This window comes from Hyperoodon ampullatus (assembly GCF_949752795.1).
Source record: "Hyperoodon ampullatus genome assembly, chromosome: 3".
Lineage (NCBI taxonomy): Eukaryota > Metazoa > Chordata > Mammalia > Artiodactyla > Ziphiidae > Hyperoodon > Hyperoodon ampullatus.
In genome coordinates, this window is record NC_136916.1 from 123,430,343 (window position 1) to 123,455,843 (window position 25,501).

The following is a 25,501-nucleotide window of genomic DNA, read 5'->3' on the forward strand; positions in this document are numbered from 1 at the left end:
ACATATATATATGAGCTGATAATCTTTCTTAGTATTACTGGTGACTAAAATGTGCTTTAGAACCCAAATTAAATTTTAGTTGTTTTTTTTTTAATTACCCAACAGGAATGCTTTTGTCAGTCACTTCATTTGCATCAATCGCAAGCAAAAATGAGATAGAATGGAGTTTCCACCTCAAAGTATTTATCTTTAGTATATTTTCTATTTATTAAAATTGTTAAGGATGGTAAGGAACACTATACACAACACAATATCCACAAATTTGATATCTTAGATAAAATAGACCAATTGTGTGAAGAACTCATGCTACCAAAAAGCATGCAAGGAAACATACATAATTTTAATAGGCCTATATCTATGAGGAAATTGATTCAATAACTAATAAGCCCTCTAAAAAAATAATCAGGCACAGATTGTTTTATAAATGATTTAAAGAACATTTAAGAAAATAATTATACCAATTATCCATAACCTCTTCTAGAAAATAGAAGCAGAGAGAACACTTCCTAATTCATAATATGAGGTAATCAAGAAGCCAAATATACCACAAATGTATGAAGAAATCTCACTGAACTGGGTAGGTAAAACAGGCACTGACCTAAGTTTGGAAATGAGTGGACTATCTAAAATTAAAGACTATATAAGCAAGGTACACTAGCTGATAAAGTTAAACCCCAGAGGATATTGGTTAACAATTCTGGTACCACTATAAATATATACTGGAACTGAACAATTAGGTAAATGGATGGCAGACAATTGAAGCCAGTTTTCTCACTGTTAGAGTGGGAAATTGCAGATAAGCAAGGAGAGGGGAACTGGAATGACTCATTTGGTAACGGATACATTAGAGTTTGAGACGTCATTATGAGATCAAGTTTAGCTTAATATAAACACAGACTGTAACATACACATATATTGATAGATATACATGCATATATATATATATATATATATATATATATATGTTACTATAGAGCATATATTTCCTTGCTCTGTCATTTGAGGAAAACTGAAAGCAATGACAATAGGCAAGAAACACACCTAGCACGTACGTCTTGGTTTCTAACACCACTCTCTAATTTTAAAAACCCACGCTCCTAAGAGAAATGACTGATATTATGAAATATACATGAGCTGGGAGAACTCATAATATCAGAAAGTAAGGGAGTATGCAAAATAACAGGCACAATGGTTGTAGTATGCCAAATGACACAGGAGACAACTGAAAAACCTCCCAAAGTTCAAAGCTCTTCAGTAATTTGAATGACAAAATAAAGTTACATTTAATTATAACCCAAAATGTAGAATAAATACACATGAATCCATACTGATATAAATAAATAACCTGGATAAAAATGAGGGTAAACCTACAATGTAGAACAATTCTAAATAATTTACATAGATACTCTGTCTTCAAGGAGGCAGAACATAATTCCCTACTCCTCACCTGTGGGCTAAGCCTAGTAACTTCCTTCTAAGGAGTACAGCATGACAGAGGTAAAGAAGAGTACCTTTACAACAAAAAAGCTTGACAAACACTATGTCAGCCAAGTGCTCAAGGTCATCACCAACTGTTGTAAGTCATGTTGATAGTATGTGCCTTTGGTATTATGTGATGAAAATGGCACTTTACCTCTATGTTCTTTATCCCAAACGCTATAACCTTTGATTCACGGTAAGAAAAAATATCAGAAAAATCTCAATAGAAGGTCACTCTATAAAATACCTGGCCAGTGCTCTTCAAAGCTGTCAAGGTCATCAAAAACAAGGAACATCTGGAAAACTTGCACAGCCAAGAGTACCTGAAAAAGAAATGATGAATGAACTTGAATGATGGAATGACGAATGATAGAAAATTATGAATAATGTGATATTCTGGATGGGATCTGGGAGTGAAAAAGATATTAGGTAAAATTTAAGGAAATCTGAATAAAATATGCTTAGCTAATAATAATGTATTTATATTCATCCATTATTTGTAAGAAATGTACCATACAAATGTAATAATGTTAATAACAGCTGAAACTGTGTTTGGGTTACATGAGAACTCTCTGTACTATCTTTACAACTTTTAAAAATGAAACTAAATCTCTTCTTAAAAGTAAATTTCATTTAAAATAAAACAAAATGTTATATAATTATTTATACAGCAGCAAAGTGTTCACTGAATGGATTTCCCATAATTCATTTAAACACTTTGCTGATATTAAGCATATAGGTTTATTCTAAGTTTCACAATCCATGCATCCATTCAACAAATGTGTATTAAAATCTTTATGTGTCAGATGTTATAGTAATATTTGAGATTCAGCAACAACAACAAAAACAACAGAAATAAGCCTCTGTAAGAGCATGCTAATAACTAGAGAGGGAGAGAGGCAAAAGACAAATAAAATACAATTGAAGAAGAGGCAATCAAATAAAAATAAAAGCAGATATATTGTTGGGGGGAGCTTTTAAAAATCCCATCATCTCCAGCCTCTTCCTCTAGCTGCTCTATGGACAGGAGAATGAAGGAGTAAGAGAAGGAAGATCCCTTAGAATTTTATTTCATTGGCCTAGGAGAGAAATTTAGGTGCTGTCAGGTTAGTTTAGGATGGTAGCAAGAGACATAGTAATGAAGGATTGGTATCTGAATGTATTACAAGGAGAAACCAGAAGAATTCTCATTATTTGGATGTGAGTATGAGGGAAGAAGACAAATCAAGATTATTCTTTTTTATTAATGAAGGTATTTGTTGCTATAAATACCTTTCATACATTTTGGTATGTCATGTTTTCATTTTCATTTGTTTCAAGATATTTGAATTTCTCTTTTGATTTCTTCTTTGACTCATTGATTGTTTATAAGCATGTTGTTTAACCTTTATATTTTTGTGAATTTTCTAGTTTTCTTCTTATAACTGTTTTCTACTTTCATACCACTGTGTACAGAAATGATGCTTCATATGATTTCAAAATTCTTAAATTTAAGATTTGTTTTGTGGCAAAACATATGATCTATCCTGGAGAATATGCTGTATGCACTTAAGAAGAACATGTATTCTGCTGCTGTTGGATGGAATGTTTTATAAATATCTGTAAAGTCCATCTGGTCTAATGTGTATATTGCTCCTGTTTAAAAATTTGCAGAGGTACTGAAATTTTTCCAAAGAAGATATACAAATGGACAAGTACACAAAAAGGTACTCAACATCACTAATCATCAAGGAACTGCAAATCAAAACCACAATGAGATATTTCCTCATACCTTTTAGAATGGATGTCATCAAAAAGGCAAGAAATAGCAATACTGATGAGAAAAGGGAACACTGTTTCATTGTTTGTGGAAATGTAAATTTGTTCATCCACTCTGGAAAACAGTATGGAGGTTCCTCAAAAAATTAAAAATAGAACCACCATATGATCCAGCATTCTACTTCTGGGTATAGATTAAAAAATATGAAAAGGGAATATTAGAGAGACATCTGCTCTCCCATGTTTATTGCTGCATTTTTCTCCCAATATCCAAGATATGGAAACAACCTAAGTGCCAGTCAATGGATAAGTAGATGAAGAAGATATGGTGTATATATATATATATATGCAATGGAATATTATTTAGCCATGCGAAAAAAGGACATCCTGTCATTTTCAACTATATGAATGGACTTTGAGGTCACTATGCTAAGGGAAGCAAGTCAGACAGAGAAAGGTAAACTCTGTATGATATCACTTATATACAAATTTTTAAAAAGTCAACTTCATAGAAACAGACTAAAATGGTAGTTACCAGAGGCAGGGGGTTGGGGAAAAAGAGGAGATATTGGTCAAAGAGTATAAAGTTTCAGCTAAAAGATGAATAAGGTCTGGGGATCTGATGCACAGCATAATGAATATACTCTAGCTGCTGAAAGAGTAGACCTTAAATATTCTCACAACAAAAAAGGAAATGGTGACTATGTATTGTGATGCAGGTGTTAATAAATGCTGTAGTGGTAATCAATTTTCAATATATAAGTGTATCAAATCAACATGTTGTACACCTTAAATAATGAACAATGTTATATGTAAATTATCTTAATAAAGTTGGGGGAAAAAAGTCCATAAACTAAGAAGCTAAAGAGAAAAACCTTATATTTTGCATAAAGGTAATTAAAATGCACAACTTTTAAGTATTTTAAAACATTTGAGTAATTGTCCTAAATGCAGAAACAAAACAACCAGTGAGATTGTTTAATCTATTTCCCCAGAATTAGTGCATGCATTTGAATTAGGCAACTGCATAAAACAAAAAGCCTAAAATAAAAGTGAATGAATACAATAAATGCTTAATTTTTATATAAAAGAAGTCCAGAAGTAGGTAGTACAAGGCTTCTGTAGCTCTTCCATGATTATCAGAGACTCAGTCTCTTTCTATCTCATTGTGCCAGCATCCTATGATTTGCTGATTTTAATACTCAAGTGTAAGAAAGATGCTCTCATGCCATACTTGTGATCAGTTTTCAGAAAGAAACAAGGAAGAAAGGAAGGGCAAAGAGAAAGCACTTTCTAGGAAATTTTGCCGGTACATTGTCTTTAACAGCCTTATCTGAAATCTCATCACCACAATCACCTTCACATCATTTGCTAGAACTACATCACATGACCAAACCCAGATGCAATCTACTGTACAACATAGTACCTATAGTTAACAATATACTATTGTGCACTTTAAAATAAGAGGATAGATCTCACATTAAGTGTTCTTACCACACATACACACAAACAGAAGGAAGTTTTGGGAGGAGATGGATGTGTTTAGTATCTTAACTATGGTGAAATATCACCAGTGTATGCATATGTCCAAACTCAGCAAGATGAACACATTAAATGCATGCAATTTTTTGTACATCAATTATACATCATAAAGGTTAAATTTTAAATAAAAAGGTTTCCTAATGGATGCATTGTTATCCATAAAAATTCAGAAAAAAGTTTTTACTAAGGAGGAAGAAAAGTGTATCTTCAGTAGACATTTACCAGTATATATTCTATTCAGTTACAATGAAAATACAGTTGACCCTTGAACAAAGTGTTAGTGGCACCAGCCCCCCAAGCAGTCGAAAATCCAACTTATAGTTGGCCCTCTGTATTTAAGCTTCCTCCACATAAATGATTCCTCCTTATCCGAGCTTCTGCATCATCAGATTCAATCAAGCAGGGATTTTGTAGTACTGAAGTATTTATTATTGAAAAACAAAAAAAAATCTGTGTGTAAGTGGACCTGCACAGTTCAAACCCATATGGTTCAAGGGTCAACTGTATCTTTCCTTAAAAATATTTCCTAAAAAAAATATTTCCTTAAAAATATTTTAAGGGCTTCCCTGGTGGCGCAGTGGTTGAGAATCTGCCTGCCAATGTAGGGGACACGGGTTCAAGCCCAGGTCTGAGAAGATCCCACATGCCGCGGAGCAACTAGGCCTGTGAGCCACAACTACTGAGCCTGCGCGTCTGGAGCCTGTGCCCCGCAACAAGAGAGGCCGCGACAGTGAAAGGCCCGTGCTCCGCGATGAAGAGTGGCCCCTGCTTGCCGCAACTAGAGAAAGCCCTTGCACAGAAACGAAGACCCAGCACAGCCAAAAATAAATAAATAAATAAATAAAAAGCAGTTTCTTAAAAAAATATATATATATATATTTTTTAAGTGTTACATATCTGTTATAGTTTTATTTTATTTCCTAATTAGTATAAAGTTTAATACTTAGTTGCATGTTTAATAGTCATTTGTGTTTCTGCATGTCTGTATTTACAAGAAAGTAAATTCTGAGAAAGTCTTGAGAGACAAACCAAGGGCTGAGAAAGACAAAACAACTGCCATTTAACTTAATGGTTAGAAAAGAGCCAGTTGTAAATTCAGAGTAACTGTTCTTTATGGGACACATTTTGAGAAGAACCAAAGTATTACATAACCCACTGTAATCTGGAAAGTGTAAATTCCCTGTTACTGTCATTTGTGTGATATGAACCACTATATCTCCAGAACGACCCTGTTCAAAAGTAATTATATTATCAGAGAAAGAAAATTATTAGCACATTTGCATAAATTAATTTATTGTTTAAATAGCTGTAATGGAAAATGATGGTACTCTCAGGGTTTGTACTAAGGTAAATCATGACAGGAAAGGAGAATAAAATATGGCAAACTGCTCCAAAAGTAATTCATATTAGGGCTTTTCTCTGTTATACCAGGCTAAATTTCATCAGAGATTTATTTCCTTAAGTAGAGTGGCATTCCAAGGATACAGAGATTCTGAAGATTAGTTTTCAAACTTTATTAAGGTCATCCTTGAATGGAATACATCATCAATTCTTATCACTTTAACTATTGATATGTTGAGTTAAATACATTCAAAGCATACACGTATTGGTGAAGTAAAGCATTACAAAACAATGCCACTTAGTTTTTCTGGAAGAACTGGGGAACATACAGATAATGACCCTGAGTATGTCTTCTTATTCTCCGTCATCAAAACATAATTTTGGTTGAGTGCACAGGGCATGTGCCAACATCAAGATTTAAAAGAGTGTTTTGACTTTAGCTTTATTAATAAAACGAATGTACTTGAAATCTACTTTCTCTCTTCCTTCATCATGGTTGTAGGCCCAATCATTTCCTGGGACAATAAACTTTATTCTCTCCTCCCAACCTTTAGTCATAATAGGTAAGGTGGAAAAATTGAAGAAGGATGGTCAAAAATCTGTGAGGATTCTTCACTAATGTATTAATAAATTAAGAAATTGTTTTTTGAGCACCGTTCTATCTCCATAAAGATAGGGGAATATGACAAAATGAATTCAACCAGGTGTAAACCAGGATACCATAGCCAAGAAATAATGAAAATCAAATGCTCTTACAAACTCATATCTAGTTAAGAATCATGCAATTTGATCCAGAATCTTGGCTTCCAAACCAAGTCAACAACAACAACAACAACAACAAAAAGCAAGTGAAATAAAATAAACCAGCACCAGCGTAGAAGAAAATCAGGGTTTTTTGGGGAACAGAAATAGGTCTAAAATGTAGGGAAAATCTAGCGTCATTGAGAGAGAGAAAGTGAGCCCATACAGATGGCAAATTTAGGAAATGACCAATGGTCATTTCATTTAATTATATTTAATATTGAGATTAAAAGAAGGAGATAGATGTTTCTAGAATTTAATGCATTGACATATCCACTTTGTGATTGGCTGTATGTTCTGTGTGCCAAAAATTCAAATATCTAAGTGACTGTTTGCTCCACCATTTGGTAGGGATCAGAAGTATCCTCAACCCCTATTAATATGTGTTACATTTTTTAGAGGATCACTTCCAATCAAAGGAAAAAGCAAAAATATCAAAAGCAACAGCAACAACAAAAAGCTTAATAATATCTCTTTAATCTGTAGAAGTCTATTAATTTAGTAGTTTGTACAAAGTTCTTCATTATCATTTATTATTATTTAATATAGGCTTTAAGAAAAAAAATCAAATATAGACGGCACAGGATCTCACATTTCCCATGGGAAACAGGAGAGCCTGAAATAATAAATTTTCAAAATAGGTCTATTTAATGTTCCAATTTTTATCCTGATAGCAGCCCAGCAAGCAACCAAGAAGAGATTATTCCTTCCTGGAGGTAGCTGCATTCAGCGACGAAACTGTCTTTCTAATGTGTATAGACCACAAAGAGGTGGAGGAGGTAGATTAAGAAGTCTTTTTGTCATTTTTGGAGGACGATATTCCAATGTGCAACAATAAAAGAAACCAGTAGATGATAGGAAGTGAAGAAGGTCCACTGAATATCTTAACTATCAGTGTATTGTTAAATTGCTTTTGAGATTAAAAAAATACCATTGTTAGACTGTAAATGATTAATAAAAGTAAAAAAAATGATACAGAGTAGTTTCAGGGTGCACCACATTGTAGCTCAGGTCAGTTGGTCAGACTGGAACAGTAATAACAACCTGAAAAGGTATCAACAGTGGTGAGACATGATGTGTGGCCTTGAGCTGGGGTCAAAGGCTTGATATAGTCAATATGCAGATGTGGAACACAAACGGGAAACACCTAGTGCAATGAGATCTCCTCCACTGGGAGATAACCTAGTAAACTTTTGGCGGGAGTCACAGGTCTATCATACAGTGGTAGCTCAGTTTAAAGTAGTGGATATGTTTCCATGTCTAGTACGATGATTGATCTAGGCAGTAATGGTCACAATCTGAGGAGTGCAGGCTTGATCAGCAGCTTGTTTCTAGTCAGTTGCATCAGAAAATGATATTTTACCATGGATATCCACATGAATTACCCAGGTATTTATATAAATAGCCATAATTCGTTTCCACATTTCATGGCCCCAAAGAGCGGTGTCTACAATTTGCCATTATTTTATTTTTCAAGGGCAGATCAAACAGTGAGGCAATTGGGAACAGCCCAAGAATCAGTAGAAAAATATACCAAGGTTAATCTAAGGGAGTTTTGCCAGAGTTAGGAGATGGCCTTAAGTTCTGCCCAATAAGTGGAGTAACTACATCTGCTTTGGGTTCTGCTCAGCTGGTACTGCAGAACAGCTCCAGCAGCCAGGTGGGCACAACTGGTCCTTAGCTTAGCCAAAATCGTTCAGTGTTTTCCTTTGCTCTTTAGCACAACTTGTAAATTTTTCGTGAAACCTGGACATAATGTATCAAGTAGTAAGAACCAAGATAATTGGGTTTTTAATGAGGTTTTATGATAAACTGGTTTGTTGTTGGCATATTCAGTGGTTGCTTTAGCATAGGTGCCTAGGGCTTAAATTTCCTGTAGTATGTTTGCTTTCTTTTTTCTTTCTTCCCTGTTGTCTCGGGGTTTCCTTAAGAAATTCTTAAATAGTGTCTGTGCCTTTTGGCTGAGTAATCCACTGTTAACACATTGGAACCTTGTTGATTGGTGGCAAGATGTAGGGGGACGGGAAGTATTCTATTATCTTACAACTAAATCTTAATTGTTCATGGGACCTGAGTTACTTCATAGAGTTTTCAGGCCCGATACTCCCTTTCCTTTTGGCCCCTCATCTGGGCCAGCTGATAAAAGAGCCTGAGTGCTCCCTCCTTTGACCCTAGGCTGAATGTGCAGGAGAACCATCAACTCAGTCCTACCCTCTAACCACAGTAAAATCCCAGCCAGTCTCCTTTCCTTGCCATCTCAAGCCATTTCTAGACCTGCTTGGGAGTCAGCCTTGTTCCTCCCAGAAAGCCTCATTATGTTAATAATAGACCTTTACCTACCCTCTTGGTTCATGAGTGGTGTCATCAGTTTTGATATCCACACCAAATTTTATGTGATGTGACTATCACATTTCTTTGAAGTGATCACAACATGAGGGGATGTTAACCTAATTACACCCTATAAAACCTGAAAAGCTATGATTTGTACACACAAACATACACACACACGATAATAGCAATCCCTGAAATATTATATGAATTTGATTGTCTGCTCAATCTTGGTACTTAGCCATTCCTCAAGAAAAATTAGACATATGGAATAACTGAAATAAATTATCCCCTTAGAAGGCCCAGTTTAATCAAAATGACCGTGGTTTGCTGAACAATGCCCCACAGAGATGTCTATATCCTAATCCCCAGAACCTGTGAATATATTATCTTGCTAAGTAAAAGGGACTTTGCAGAATCTTGAGAAGGGGAGATTATCCTTCATCGTCTGGGCAGGTCCAATGCAATCACAAAGTTTTTTATAAGAGAGAGGCAGGAAGATCAGAGTTAGAATATATAAGAATCGAAGTAGATGCCAGGGAGAGATTACACTATACTGCAGACTTTGAAGATGGAGAAAGGCCATGAGCTAAGGAATGTAGGTATTCCCTAGAAGCTGGAAAAGGTGAGGAACACTGTCTCTACTACAGCCTACAGGAAAAACACCTGATTGCAGATCCATTTTTTACTTCCAACTTCCAGAACTTTAGGAGAATAAATATGTGTTGCTTAAAGCCACTTAGTGTGTGGTAATTTGTTAAGGTTGCAATAAGAAGTTAATATAGTGGCAAAAGGAAGGAAATGAGCTGATTTTTTTCCCCAGTGTTGCCTACAGAAGAACATGTTAATTTACTACTGAAAACTGAATCCTAAGAGCTATTCTGGTTTGCGTGGTTTCCAAAGCCTGGTTGATATTTTCCTTCATTTCTTTAAGCTAGCTCATGCACTTATAATGAAATTGATTTTTAATCAAATCAACCATGTTGTTTTGAATTGCCCACATTTAAAAAACAATAAATACATAATTTATTTTCCTGGACAGTTTCTAAACTCAAATGAGATAAAGCAAGTAGTTTGCTCAATGAAAGATGGCCACTGTTACATAAACAAAGATGTTTCAGTGTAACATAAAAAAAGGAATAGTATAACACTGACACTTTGAATTTCCCTTCCTGAATCCAATATTTATCATTTCATTCTTCCTTAAAGGTAGTCATTAACCAGATTTCAAAAACTGCAGTTATGATTTTGCTTGTTTCTAACTTTATATAAATTGAATTACATAATATACATCTATTATCTAGTTTTTTCACTCATCATAATGTTGGAAAATTCTTCCATGTGAATATATGCAAGTAGATTTCAATTATTTTTATCATTGTGTAAAATATTTCATATAAATAAGCCATAAATTATTTATCTGTTCTTTTATTGATGTACAGTGTAGTTTTTTCTAGCTTTTGGCCTATATGGATAATGCTACTATCCTCTCTTTCATGTGTATCTTTTGGCAAACATATACATGCATTTATGTTAGCTATATTCTCAGAAAAAATATTTTTTAGATCAAAGGATATTAAGGATATTCAGTAGATAATAGCAAACAGCTTTCCAAAGTGACTATATAAAATCCCATTTCCACCAGCAATACATAAGACTTTTAATTTGTCCATATCATCACCAATATTTTTTAATTTCAAGCATTTTAATTTTAGCCTATCTGGTGGGTAAGTAGCGATACATCATTATGGTTTTAAATCTGCATTTCCCTGGTTAGTAATGAGGCTGAGTAAACTTTCATACTTTCATTGCCTGTTTAAACATTCTCTTTTGTGAAGCCTGTTCAAGTATTTTGCACATTTTCTCTGCGGATTTATCACTGATTTGTAGGAGTTCTTTCATTAGGTATATGTTTTGCAAATGTCTTCTCTGATCTGTGCTTTTCCTTTTACAAATGTTAACTCTATTTTTGATGAATATAAATTATTAATTTAAACCTAATTTGTCAGTCATTGCTTTATGGTTATACATTGTGTTCCCCATTTAAGAAATCATTCCTTATTCTAAGGTAAAGGCAATATCTATTATCTTCTATAAATTTTGTTACTTTGTTTTTCTATTTAAATCTATACTCTACTTGTAATTAATTTTTGGTGTGAGATAGGATTGTGTGAAAAAGAATTAACATAACAGGTCTGTTTGCTCAGTCCTCACATGTCTTCAAAGCTGCCTGGAACCATCATGAACCCTTGGCTAACACCCAAGAATGTGCTCCTTGGAAGGTTCTTTATGTTAATGACTGATGCTTCTTTACATCTGGAATAATAAGCTGTGCCATATCAACTTATCAGTTTTGTTTTGCACAAACACCAAGATCGATAATGTGCACCAGTTTTCATTTTGGGGTTCCTGTGTATCAGTTACCATGGCTGGTCACATAACAGGATATGCTTATGTGACCAGCCTTCCATCAACACCCTGAGAAGGGACACTTTTCATGTGTCCCAGAAAGTCAGAGGCCAGAGATAAATGCATTCTATCCAGTACCAGAAGTGGAAGAACATGGAAGCCTGTATCTTATTCCCGAGAAGTTTGCCCAATGCTTATCTTTTTTTTCCTGTTTCTGTTGTTCTTTATCTGTTTGCTTATCATATATATATAAAACCTGCTATCAATTCTTATGAGTCCTTGGATCAAATCATCAAGTTTGAGTATGGGGGTGACATTACCAAAACAAGCCAAGATTTACTGTCCTTTGTATAGACATTCAAATGACTCAGCACCATTTATTAAAATACCATTTTCCCCCACTGTCTCTGTCCTAAATTAAGACTATGTATAAGTATTGGGCTGTTAGTGTACTCACTAATTCTTTTCAGTTGACCTTTGTCTATCATTTATTCAATGCCACATCATCTTAAATACTAAGTTTTGATAGTCTATAGAATGTCTTCTTAACTTGTTCTTGAGGAGGGAACACTTCCAAACCCATTCTATGAAGCCACCATTACCAATACCAGATAACAATACCACAAGAAAACTATAGACCAATATCCTTGATGAATATCAGTGCAAAAATTCTGAACAAAACACGGGCAAACTTAATTCAAGAACATATGAAAAGGTTTATACACCATCACCAAGTGGGATTTATCCATGGGATTTAAGGACAGTTCAACTTATGCAAATCAATAAATTAATATATCATATCAATAAAATGAGAGATAAAAATTATGTGATCATCTCAATAGAGGCAGGAAAAGCATCTGACAAAAATATAACATCTTTTCATGATAAAAACCCTTAACAGATTGAGTATAGAAGGAACAAACCTCAATGTAATAAAGGTCACATACTACAAACTAACAGCTAACATTACGCTGAATGGAGAAAAATTGAAAGTTTTCCTCTAAGATCAAGAACAAGACAAGGATGCCCACACTCACCACTTCTATTCAGTACAGAACCAGAAATCCTGCCTAGAGCAATTAGGCAAGACAAAGAAACAAAAGACATCCGAATTGAAAAGAAAAAGTATAATTATCATTATTTGCTAATACATTTTTATATACAGAAAATCTCAAAAAGTCAATCAAAAATGGTGGTAACTAAACAATAATTTCAGTAAAGTTGTAGGATACAAAATCAACATACAAAAATCATTTGTGTTCTATACACTGACAACAAAACATCTAAAAAAGAAATTTTAAAAAAAGGTCTCATTCACAATAGTATCAAAAACAATAAAATACTTAGAAATAAATTTAACTAAGCAAGTGAAAGATCTATGCAATGAAAACTATGAGACTTTACTGAAAGAAATCAAAGAAGACACAAACAAATGAAAAGACATCCCACTGTTCATAGATTGGAAGAATTAATATTTTTAAAAAGATTCCATACTATCTAATGCTTCTACAGAACCAATGTAATCCCCATGAAAATACAGAGGCATTCTTCAAAGAAAAAGAAGAAACAATCCTAAAATTTGCCTGGAACCAGGAAAGACCCTGAATAGCCAAAGAAATTCTGAGAAGAAAAGAACAAACCTGGAGGTATCACATTTCTGGATTTCAAGCTACACAACAAAGCCACAGTAATAATAACAGTATGGTATTGGCACAAAACAGACACATAGACCAATGGAATAGAATCAAGAGCCCAGAACTAAATCCCAGCATATACCATCAACTGGTAGAGAGCCAAGGACATCCAGTGGGAAATGAATAGTCTCTTTAACATATGGTGCTGGGAAAACTGGAGAAACACAGGTAGAACTATGAAATTGGACCGCCATATCAGAACACTCACAAAAATTAACTTGATGTGGATCAAAGACTTAAACATAAGACCGGATAACATAAATCTTCTAGAAGAAAACATAGGGAAGAATATACTTGATATTGGTCTTGGTAAAGATTTTTTGAACATGATGCCAAAAGTACAAACAACAAAAGCAAAAATAGGTAAATGGGACTACATCAAACTCAAAAGCTTTGCACAACAAAATAAATAATTAATAAAATGAAAAGACAATCTACAGAATGTGAGAAAAATTTTGCAAATCATATGTTGAACAATGGGTTAATAACCCAAGAAAGGAACTTATAGAACTTAACAACAACAACTCGTCACTGAAACAATCCAATTAAAAAATGGGCAGAAGAACTAAATAGACATTTTTCAAAAGAGGATTATCAGTATGACCAACAGGCACATGAAAAGAGGCTCAACATCACTAATCATCAGGGAAATGTAAATCAAAACCACAGTGAAATATTATCTCACACCAGTTAGAGTGGTTATCAAGAAGAGAAGAAACAACAAGTGCTGGCAAGGATGTTGTGAAAAGGAGGTCCTTATACACCATTAGCAGGAAAGTAAATTGGTTGAACCACTGTGGAAAATAATATGGAGATTCCTTAAGAAATTAAAAATAGATCTACTATATGATCCAGCAACTCCACTTCTGGGTATATACCCAAAGAAAATGAAAACAGAATTTCAATTTCATGCATTCCATGTTTATTATAGCATTAGTCACATTAGTCAATATATGGAAACAACCTAAATGCCCACCAAAGGAATAATGGATTAAAAAGATGCAGCATACATACACAGTGGAATATAATTCAGTTATGAGAAAGGAAGATAATCCTGCCATTTGTGACAACATGGATAGACCTTGAGCACATTATGCTAAGTGAGATGTCAGACAAAGGACAAGTGTTGTATGATATCACTACTATGTGAAATCTAATAAAGTCAAATTCATTAAAAAAAAAGAATAAATTGGTGGTTACAAGTGGCTGGGGGTTGGGGGATAAGACTGGTGTTGTTTAAGGGTACATATGTGCAAGAAGTAGTAAATAAGTTATCAAAATCTGATGCAGAGTATAATGAATATAGACAACAATATCATACTGTCATTGTGTAATATGATAAATATTGCTATGACAATCATACTACAACACCTAAATGTACCAAAGAAACATGTACACATTAAATTTACACAATGTTACATGTCAAATTTATTTAATTTTTAAAAAAGTACAGTTGACCCTTTACATCAGGGTTGAACTGTGCAGGTCCACTTATAAGCAGAGTTTTCAGTAGTAAATATTACAATCCTACACAATCTGGGGTTGGTTGAATCCATGAATGTGGAACTGCAGATACAGAAGAAACAAGGATTTGGAAGAACTGCATATGTGGAGGGCTGGCTATAAGTTATATGTAGACTTCAATTGCATGGAGTGTCTTTACCCTTAACTCCCCCATTGCTCAAGGGTCAACTGTATTTGGATGCTTCCTCTCTTTATTCTCTAGAAATATTTGCATGATTTTGGAATTATTTTTTCCTTAAATATTTGCCAGAAATAATGGGTAATATAATTCTGTTATGTAGTTTTATTTGTTGGAAGATTTTTAAGTATAGATTCAATTTTTTTAAATAGCAAGCTATTCAGGATTTCTATTTTCTCTTGTGTGAGTTTTGATGTTGCATAATTCAAGCAATATGATAAAATCTAAATTTTTCACATTTGTTGACTTAAGTTTTATCTTTTTAATATCTCTAGCATTTACAGTATTCTCCCCTTTTTTATCTGAGATTGGATATTTTTGTCTTCTCTTATCTTTCTTGATTTGTCTTAGAAAGTGTAAATATATTTTATTAATCTTTCCAGAGAGCAATTTGTTTGGTTGATTTCCTCTATTGTATTATTTATGTCATTATTTTTTGCTCAATCTATTATTCCCATTGTCCTAATTTCTTAGAATTTAATTTGCATATCATTTTCTTGAGATGGATGCATAGCATTTTGATATCTTAGACTTTTTAAATTTTAGCATATGGATTTACAGCCATTAGCTTCCCTTTAAAAATTGCTCTAGCTGGGTCCAACAAATTTTGTTTGTCCGTTTTTCAGGTAAATATATTTTCAAATATCCATTGTAACTTTTTTCAAGCAATATTTAAGAGTACATTGCCAGATACATGGAATTTTCTATCTGATCAAAGACAATATGATGTAAGATTTTAGCCCTTTGAAATGTATTAAGACTTTTTCTATGGCTCAGCATTTAGTCAATTTTAAAAACCATTTGATGTATTATAAAAAAAAATTATACTGCAAGTGTCCGCACAGTGTTTTATATGTGTCTACCGGATCATGTTTGCTCATTGAATTGGTTAAACTTTCATGATGTTTGTTGTTTTGTATGATTCATATATCAGGTACTGAGAGTGGTATATTAAAATCTTACATTATAGATTATTATATTTTTCTTTGTAGTTACATCTTTCTGATGAGTGTATCATTAATCATTATCAAATTACCCTCTATTTAGCAATGCTTTTCTATTACTCTCTATTTTGTCTGATATTATTCTGGCTTCAAACTTTGCCAGGGGCTTTGACTATATACTTAATGTTTTTCTTTAGCCTTTCTTCTCAATTGTAATTTTTTGAGATAATACATGCACTATTTATACTACAAGGCTAATTTTAATGAATGTGACGATCTAAAACATTATACAAATATAATGCAAATATCCTTCCCAATTAGATAATAATGTATTACTTATTTATCCATTTTAAGTATGTTTATATATCAATTTTTTCCAAAGATTAACCTTATCCTGCATTGAACTATCTATAAATTAATTGGTAAAATGCATTCCATAAATTTATAAAATATGAATACCTATTGCTATTTTGTATCGATTAACAGCTGTATAGAAAAGGGAAACTGAGTTACAACTCAATTTTTGAAGGACATGTTAATGAAATCTTGACTAGATGAAGAAACAAAGGTGGATGGAGTCTGAACACAGTGAGTCAGAGAGAGATGCTGTGATAATGTGGTTAAGATGAACTGCTTGAGGCAATGTAATCCTAACACTGGAAGGGTAAGACATAGTAAATCAAGAGAGGAATTTCACCAAGATCTTAGGAAGACTAAAATATTAAGCACTGATGACACTTCTGTTGTCACCTTCCTACAAGGAGATAAAATAAAATAGGACTGAAATTCTCAAAAATCAAAGGTTTCAAGGAACTCTGTGCACCAGATGTTGAGGAAAAAATTACCAAAACAAGTGCTGAATTTTTCAAGAATAATTTCCTAATTAAAAGTAAAGCAATGTGGTCTAAACTGTTTATCAAAGAGAGATGTATATCTTAGAGCATAGCAGGCAATAGCAAAAGTAAAAAGAGGAAAGTGGCTAGCCTGCAGTTAAGAGGAAAGAGCCTTTTAAAAAGGCAAAAGAAAAATGCTGAAATACAATGCTTCCTTGTTTAATACAAGAGGTGGGCTGTATTATTCACAAATCATTTACATAATTTCCCTTCAATTTTGTGGAGGTGAAAGTAGGAAGAGTCTTTGAAATAACTGTGATTTTATTTCTTCTGAGAAAAAACTATATTCCATTGCAGTGAGGACATTAAATACTACTGAAAGTTAAGAATAAAGAGATTTTTTTTCCCCAGAAGAGATTGCATGATCCACAAACACAATAAAACTGTTTACGAGGAGACAGATTACAGCCCTGTGAAGAAAGGTATTGAACCATATTGAAATAAACGCAAAGGGTGGCTTTATGAAAGAATGCCATGGGTATGAATATGGATGTAGGTAGGAAGTCCAGTGAAATAACCATATGGGTAAAGGTAAAGGAATGTGCTTAGTTGGCTGAAATAACTGGCTCTAAAATTTTAATCACATCTTATATTGCAGTTACTGAACCAAGAACAAAAATAAGTTCCTGGTGGTAGAGGAGACAATATTCATTACATTTCCAAATGTCCCTAAAGAAGGCAACCGCATAATAAAATCTTAAATTTACTTCTGGGACAAAAAGTATCTCTCTGCATATAAATGTCCGTACTCCTTTTGTCAGCAATGATTACTATTTGGACCAGAATATTTCCTCTTTCAACTTAGTCAGCAGGCAATAGAGTGTTAAAATATATATCCATTTACAAAGAAGCTTTAGCTCATATTCCTGGAAATATTTATTGCTTCTAAGACTTTCAAAGCATATCTTTATTTTGCTTGCATTCTTTGCTCTCCAATTTACCTTATATTTTATTTTATGCTGCATAAAATCCCTCTTGAAATGCAGAGTATAGATTCAACAAATAGCTTTCCAACAAGCTGTTTAAAGTTTTTGTTTCCTCCCTCTATTCTCAACTTCTACAATATATTCATATTTTTAAAAATCAATAATTTTTATGTCTATGCCCTCTATGATACAGTTTATGCAGATTCTTCTTGTTCAGTAAAATTAAGTGTTTATGTATACATATCTGCTAAGAGTCCCAGTCTGCCTATTGATTTGAAGGACAGCTTTAGGCAGCCAAACAGGCACAGATGGGAGAGAATTCAGTATTGGCAAAGATACGGGTAGAAGGCAGAGTTGCACAGCCACTTTTGAGCTTTTGTTTCAATCCTTCAACCTCAGAAAGGGGATCAAGAAATAAACAGGGCAAATGAGACAGTGGAAATATGTTTAGTCTGCCAAGGTTGGAGGTCTAGCTTTCAGATTTATGGATCATGCATAAATTACTTATAAAAAAAAAGGTAATGCTGTCCCCAATATCTTAACTCACTAAGCTGCAGAAACAGAATATTATCAATCTCAACTATATTCTTGCTTTAATAACCTGCTCTACTACTCTGATATTTGAATTCAAATTTAGAAACTATTGATGAATAAAAAGAACCAGGAAAATATTTTTTTAAAAGCTATTCAGAACTTACTTATATTAGGAATCCTAGTAGAAATATTATTCGATATAGAAAGAAAACTGGAAGTGTTAGAATTTTCTGAAATTGTTCCTTGTTTCATATCCTTACAATTGATTCAATATGTACAATTTTCATGTTAAAAGAAAGAAAAAAGTTATTTATATGGAAATCCTAAAAAATTTCTATTGATATCCACAAAGAAACCAGTCTGTAATCAGACCTACATTTTTCTGTACAAATTTCTCATGAACTTTTCAAACATTAAATATATTTTTAAGAAACATATTTTGGACATGAAAATGTGTGTATGTTTATATTTGCATATTTCTTCATATTCCAAACATATCTGTAGAGAAGTCGCACACCACACACACAGATTTCTCTTTAGAAGGGGAAATATATTTTTTTAGTTTTATATTTTATCTTAAAGAGGATAAAACTCTAGCATCTGTTTCTGATAAAGATTTACCTTCCTTTTTATTTTTATAAGCATTGGATATGTTGATAGAAGAGATGATAGAGTGCATGCCCTTTGGACACACAGAGTAGGGCCCTCTCATTTATCAGCTTTGTAGACTTTTATAAAGATATTGCATTGACCAATATAGTGAAGTTTTTTCCTTCTCATTGTATTAAGCAAGATCTGACATCTCCTTATATGTAGCTTAAAAAAAAAGATTATTTTTAAGCCTACCACTTAAGAAAAATATTCCTGCTTTGTCACTTATCAGGCCATTGTTCAATGTGATCTTTACAATGGCTATTATTCCATTATGAGAATATACCATTATTTATAAACATACATGTGTTTATGTATGTTTTTTATATTGATATCTATATAGTTACATTAGCATGTAAGTACAGAGGATAATATAGGACACAAATTAGTACTTATTAGCTGGTTAATATTTATTGCCTCAAGTGGGGAGTAATTATGTGGAGGGGAATAACTATAATAAGAACAGGTATGTCAGTGATTATTGCATTTATGCACTTACATAAGATACTTCTATGTATGCTCATATATGAAATTAAATAAAATTACTTGAAAAAAATGAAGTAAAATACGGTTTTCTGATTCTCTCCCAAAATTTCTATAAAACTGAGTTGTGTAAAGAATGCTGGAAAATTGTTCCTAAGCAACATATTTTAACTGAGTTTTGTTGTTTTTTGTTGATGTTCTTGTGTTATTGTTGTTTCACCAAGGTTTTTATAAATAGGAGTCCATATTATTTGAGATTTTTTTTTTAAATTGGGAAAAAAAACAAATCAATGCATAGTTTTTCTCTAGAAAACCTCTGGAAACCTCTGGAGATAAGCCCACTAAACTTGGTCAGACTGTAGATTTTTAAATGGCTCTATAACTGGGCTCTAGCCCATCTCTGCCACAATCCAAAAATAAGAATCTTGCTGGAGACACTCTCGTCTTGCTGGCACAGGGATCGTGAAGGAGACACTCCTGTGTGTTCCTCTGCAGATCCTGAAAGGGCCCTGTACTACGTGGTAGTAGTCTGTGAGCAAGTCTTCTGACACAGGGATCAAGCAGGAGAAATTCCCATCTGGACCCCCAGAGATCAGAAAGGGGCTTTATATACAGTGTCACTTTCCTCACACTGATAATCTGCTAGCAGTCCTGGGGTTCCAGGGCCCCATGGGAAATATTCATGTCTACAACCCAGAAGATTCTGAAAGGGTACTACACTTGGCCCCAACTCTTCCCACCTGTGGTCCGTGAGCAGTCCTACAGCACAGGGACCTGACGGGAGACACTCATATCTGTGCCTCAGGAAATTTGTATAGGGCCATATCTTCAGCTCTAGTCTTTCCAGCCATGGTCAGGGACGAGTTCAACCCACACATGGACCTGGTAGGAGGCACATCTATTCATGCCTCCAAAGTATGCAAACCTCATTCTTGGCTGTGGAACCTGAAACAGTCCTGGGCTCAGTTCCAACCCTTCTGAGCCATAGTTCAGGGCCAGTCCTACACATTCAGGGACTCACCCAGTGACAAGGCAATAGGTCCATGTCTGAGGTCCCAACCTTGGACTCTGAAACAGGCCCTTGTCTCACTGCCACCTTATTGAACAGTGTATTAGAGGCAACACTCAATGGTGGTCATCCATCCAATGACCAGACAGGATCCACACCATACCAAGCACCTGGTAACAAGCTGGCCAACTGCAGACCCCATTATAGACAGTGAAAAACCCCACTGGTTTATTGAAAAGAGAAAACAGACTAACTTTTAACTAGATTAACCAAGAAAAAGGAGAGAAAACTATACATATATAAAATGATATATGATTTCTCCAAAAAAAAAAAAAAAAGAATGGAATATTGTCATTTGAGAGAACATGAATGGACCTTGAGGGCATTTGCTAAGTAAAATAAGTCAGACAGGAAGACAAATACCATAGGATCTCACTTATTGGTTGTTGTAAAGGCAAAGGATGGACTCAAGTAGGTAAAGGGGTGAAGGGGGTCAGAAGGTACAAGCTTTTGGTTGTAAAGTAAATAAGTTATGTGTGTAAGGTACAGCATGGTGACTATAATTAATGATATTGTCTTGCATGTTTGAAAGCTGCTAAGAGAGATCTTAAAAGTTCTCATCACAGGGAAAAATGTGTAACTATATGTGGTGACAGATGTTGATTAATTGTGATCATTTTGCAATATATACAAATACTGAATCATTATGTTGTACACCTAAAACTAATATAATTTTATATGTCATTATATTTCAATACATTTTTAAAGAGGCTACTACAAAGAATTATGCAATAGCAAATTGGATAACCTAGAAGAAATGGATAATTTCCTAGAAATACACAAACTACCAAGACTGAATCATAAAAAGTAGAAAATCTGAACAGACCAATAATGACTATGGAGATGAAACAGTAATCAAAGCCTCCCAACAAAGAAAAACCCAAGACAAGATGGTTTCAATGGTGAATTTTACCAACATTTATAGACAAATTAATGCCAATCTTTCTCAAACTCTTTCAAAAAACTGAAGAGGAAATAATACTCCCAAACTCACATTACAAGGCCAGCATAACACTGATTCAAAAGCCAAACAAGAATATTATAAGAAAACTACAAGACAGTATCCCTGATGAATATAGGCACAAAAATTCTCAACAAAATTCTATCAAACCATCTTCAACAGCACAAAAAAAGGATCATATACAATGATCAAGTGGGATTTATCCCTGGGATGCAAAAATGGTTCAACATAGGCAAATCAATAAATGTGATACACTACATTAATAGAATGAAGGATAGAAATTATCCGAGCCTCTCAATAAATGCAGAAAAAGTGTTTGACAAAATTCAACACTCTTTCTTTCCTTCTCATTTATTTTTATTGTTTTTTAATTAGGTATAATTGACATTTAACATTATATTACTTTCGGGTGTACAACAAAATGATTCAAAATTTGTGTACACTATTGTGAAATGATCACCACAATAAGCCTACTTAATATCTGTCACCATAAAATAGTCACAAAAACAGTTTTTTCCCTTGTGATGAGGTATTTTAAGATCTACCCTTTTAGCAACTTTCAAACGGCAATACAGTATTATTAACTATAGTCACCATGCTGTGCATTACATCCCCATGACTTATTTATAACTAGATGTTTGTACTTTTTGACTCCCTTCAACACCCTCTCATGATGAAAGCTCTCAACAAAATGAATATAGACTGACTTACCTCAACATAATAGAGGACATTTATGACAAAGCCACATCTAACATCACATTCAACAGTGGAAATTGAAAAAAATTTTCTCTATGATCAGGAAGAAGACTTCTCACCACTCTTATTTAATAGAGTAATGGAAGTTCTAGCCAGAGCAATTAAGAAAAAGAAATAAAAAGATTCAAACTGGAATAGAAGAAGTGAAATCATCTTTGCAGATGACATTATCTTATACATAGAAAACCCTACAGTCTCCATAAAAAACTAAAAAATTTATAACTAATAAGTAAACTCAGTAAACATCAGGATACAAAAATCAACATACAAAAATCATTTTTATTTCTACTCATTAACAGCAAACTGTCAAACATAGAAATTAACAAGACAATCTCATTTACAATAGCATCAAATTCAATAAAATACATAAGAATAAATTTAACAAAAGCAATGAAAGTTGTCTACACAGAAAATTATAAGACACTGTTGAAAGATACTGAGGAAGACACAAATAAATGGAATGATATGCCATGTTCATTAATCTGAAGAATATTGTTAAAATGTCCATATTACTCAAAGCCATTTACAGAATCAATGTAATACCTATTAAATTCAATGGCGAGCAGGGGGGAAGATGGCGGAAGAGTAATATGTGGAGATCACCTTCTTCCCCACAGATACACCAGAAATACATCTACACGTGGAACAACTCCTACAGAACACCTACTGAACGCTAGCAGAAGACCTCAGACCCCCGAAAAGGCAAGAAACTCCCCATGTACCTGGGTAGGGCAAAAGAAAAAAGAATAAACAGAGACAAAAGAGTAGGGAAGGGACCTGCACCACTGGAAGGGAGCCGTGAAGGAGGAAAGGTTTCCACACACTAGGAAGCCCCTTCGTGGGCGGAGACTGCGGGTGGCGGAGGGGTGAAGCTTCAGGGCTGCGGAGGAGAGCACAGCCACAGAGGTGCAGAGGGCAAAGCGGAGAGGTTTCCGCACAGAGGAGCGGTGCTGACCAGCACACACCAGCCAGAGGCTTGTCTGCTCACCAGCCGGGGCGGGCGGGGCTGGGAGCTGAGGCTCGGGGTTTCGGTCTGAGCGCAGGGAGAGGACTGGGGTTGGCGGCGTGAACACAGCCTGCAGGGGGTTAGTGCACCACGGATAGCCAGGAGGGAGTCCGGGGAAAAGTCTGGACCTGCCGAAGAAACAAGAGACTTTTTCTTCCCTCTTTGTTTCCTGGTGCGCGAGGAGAGGGGATTCAAAGCGCTGCTTAAAGGAGCTCCAGAGACAGATGCGAGCCGCGGCTAAAAGCGCAGACCCCAGAGACAGGCCTGAGACGCTAAGGCTGCTGCTGCCGCCACCAAGAAGCCTGTGGGTGAGCACAGGTCACTATCCACACCTCCCTTCCGGGGAGCCTGTGCAGCCCGCCACTGCCAGGGTCCTGGGATCCAGGGAAAACTTCCCGAGGAGAACGTACAGCGCGCCTCAGTCTGGTGCAACGTCCCAACGGCCTTTACCACCGCAGGCTCCCCCCGCATCCGCACCCCTCCCTCCCCCCGGCCTGAGTGAGCCAGAGCCCCCGAGTCAGGTGATCCTTTAACCCTGGCCTGTCTGAGCAAAAAACAGACACCCTCCAGCGGGGCCAAATCAAAAGCTGAGTCCCGGGAGCTGTGTGTACAAAGAAGAGAAAGGGAAATCTGTCCCAGCAGCCTAAGGAGCAGTGGATTAAATCTCCACACTCAACTTGATGTACCCTGCATCTGTGGAATACATGAATAGACAACGAATCATCCCAAATTGAGGAGGTGGACTTTGAGAGCAAGATTTATGATTTTTTCCCCTTTCCCTATTTTTGTGAGTGTGTATGTGTATGCTTCTGTGTGACATTCTGTCTGTATAGCTTTGCTTTCACTATTTTTCCTAGGGTTCTATCCGTCCGTTTTTTTTTTGTTTGTTTTTTACTTAAAATTATTTTTTCTTAACAATTATTTTTTATTTTAATAATTTTATTTTATTTTATCTTTATTTTCTTTCTGTCTCTCCCTCTCTCTCTCTCCCTCTCTATCCTTCTCTCTCTCTCTCTCTCTCTCTCTCTTTCTTCTTTCTTTCTAATTTTTCTCCCTTTTATTCTGAGCCATGGGGATGAAAGGCTCTTGGTGCTACAGCCAGGAGTCAGTGCTGTGCCTCTGAGATGGGAGAGCCAACTTCAGGACACTGGTCCACAAGAGACCTCCCAGCTCCACATAATATAAAACAGCGAAAATCTCCCAGAGACCTCCATCTCAACACCAGCACCCAGCTTCACTCAACGACCAGCAAGCTACAGGGCTGGATACGCTATGCCAAACAACTAGCAAGACATGAACACAACCCCACCCATTAGCAGAGAGGCTGCCTAAAATCATAATAAGTCCACAGACACCCAAAAACACACCACCAGACATAGGTCTGCCCACCAGAAAGACAAGATCCAGCCTCATCCACCAGAACAGAGGCACCAGTCCCCTCCAACAGGAAGCCTACAGAACCCACTGAACCAAACTTAGTCACTGGGGACAGACACCAAAAACAACGGGAACTACGAACCTGCAGCCTGCAAAAAGGAGACCCCAAACACAATAAGATAAGCAAAATAAGAAGACAGAAAACACACACAGCAGATGAAGGAGCAAGATAAAAACCCACCAGACCTAACAAATGAAGAGGAAATAAGCAGTCTACCTGAAAAAGAAATCAGAATAATGATAGTGAAGATGATCCAAAATCTTGGAAATAGAGTAAAGAAAAAGCAAGAAACATTTAACAAGGACCTAGAAGAACTAAAGAGGAAACAAGCAACAATGAACAACACAATAAATGAAATTAAAATTACTCTAGAAGGGATCAATAGCAGAATAACTGAGGCAGAAGAACGGATAAGTGACCTAGAAGATAAAATAGTGGAAGTAAATACTGCAGAGCAGAATAAAGAAAAAAGAATGAAAAGAACTGAGGACAGTCCCAGAGACCTCTGGGACAACATTAAATGCAACAATATTCGAATTATAGGGGTTCCAGAAGAAGAAGAGAAATAGAAAGGGACTGAGCAAATACTTGAAGAGATTATAGTTGAAAATGTCCCTAATATGGGAAAGGAAATAGTTAATCAAGTCCAGGAAGCACAGAGAGTCCTGTACAGGACAAATCCAAGGAGAAACATGCCAAGACACATATTGATCAAACTGTCAAAAATAAAATACAAAGAAAACATTAAAAGCATCAAGGGAAAAAAACAAATAACATGCAAGGGAA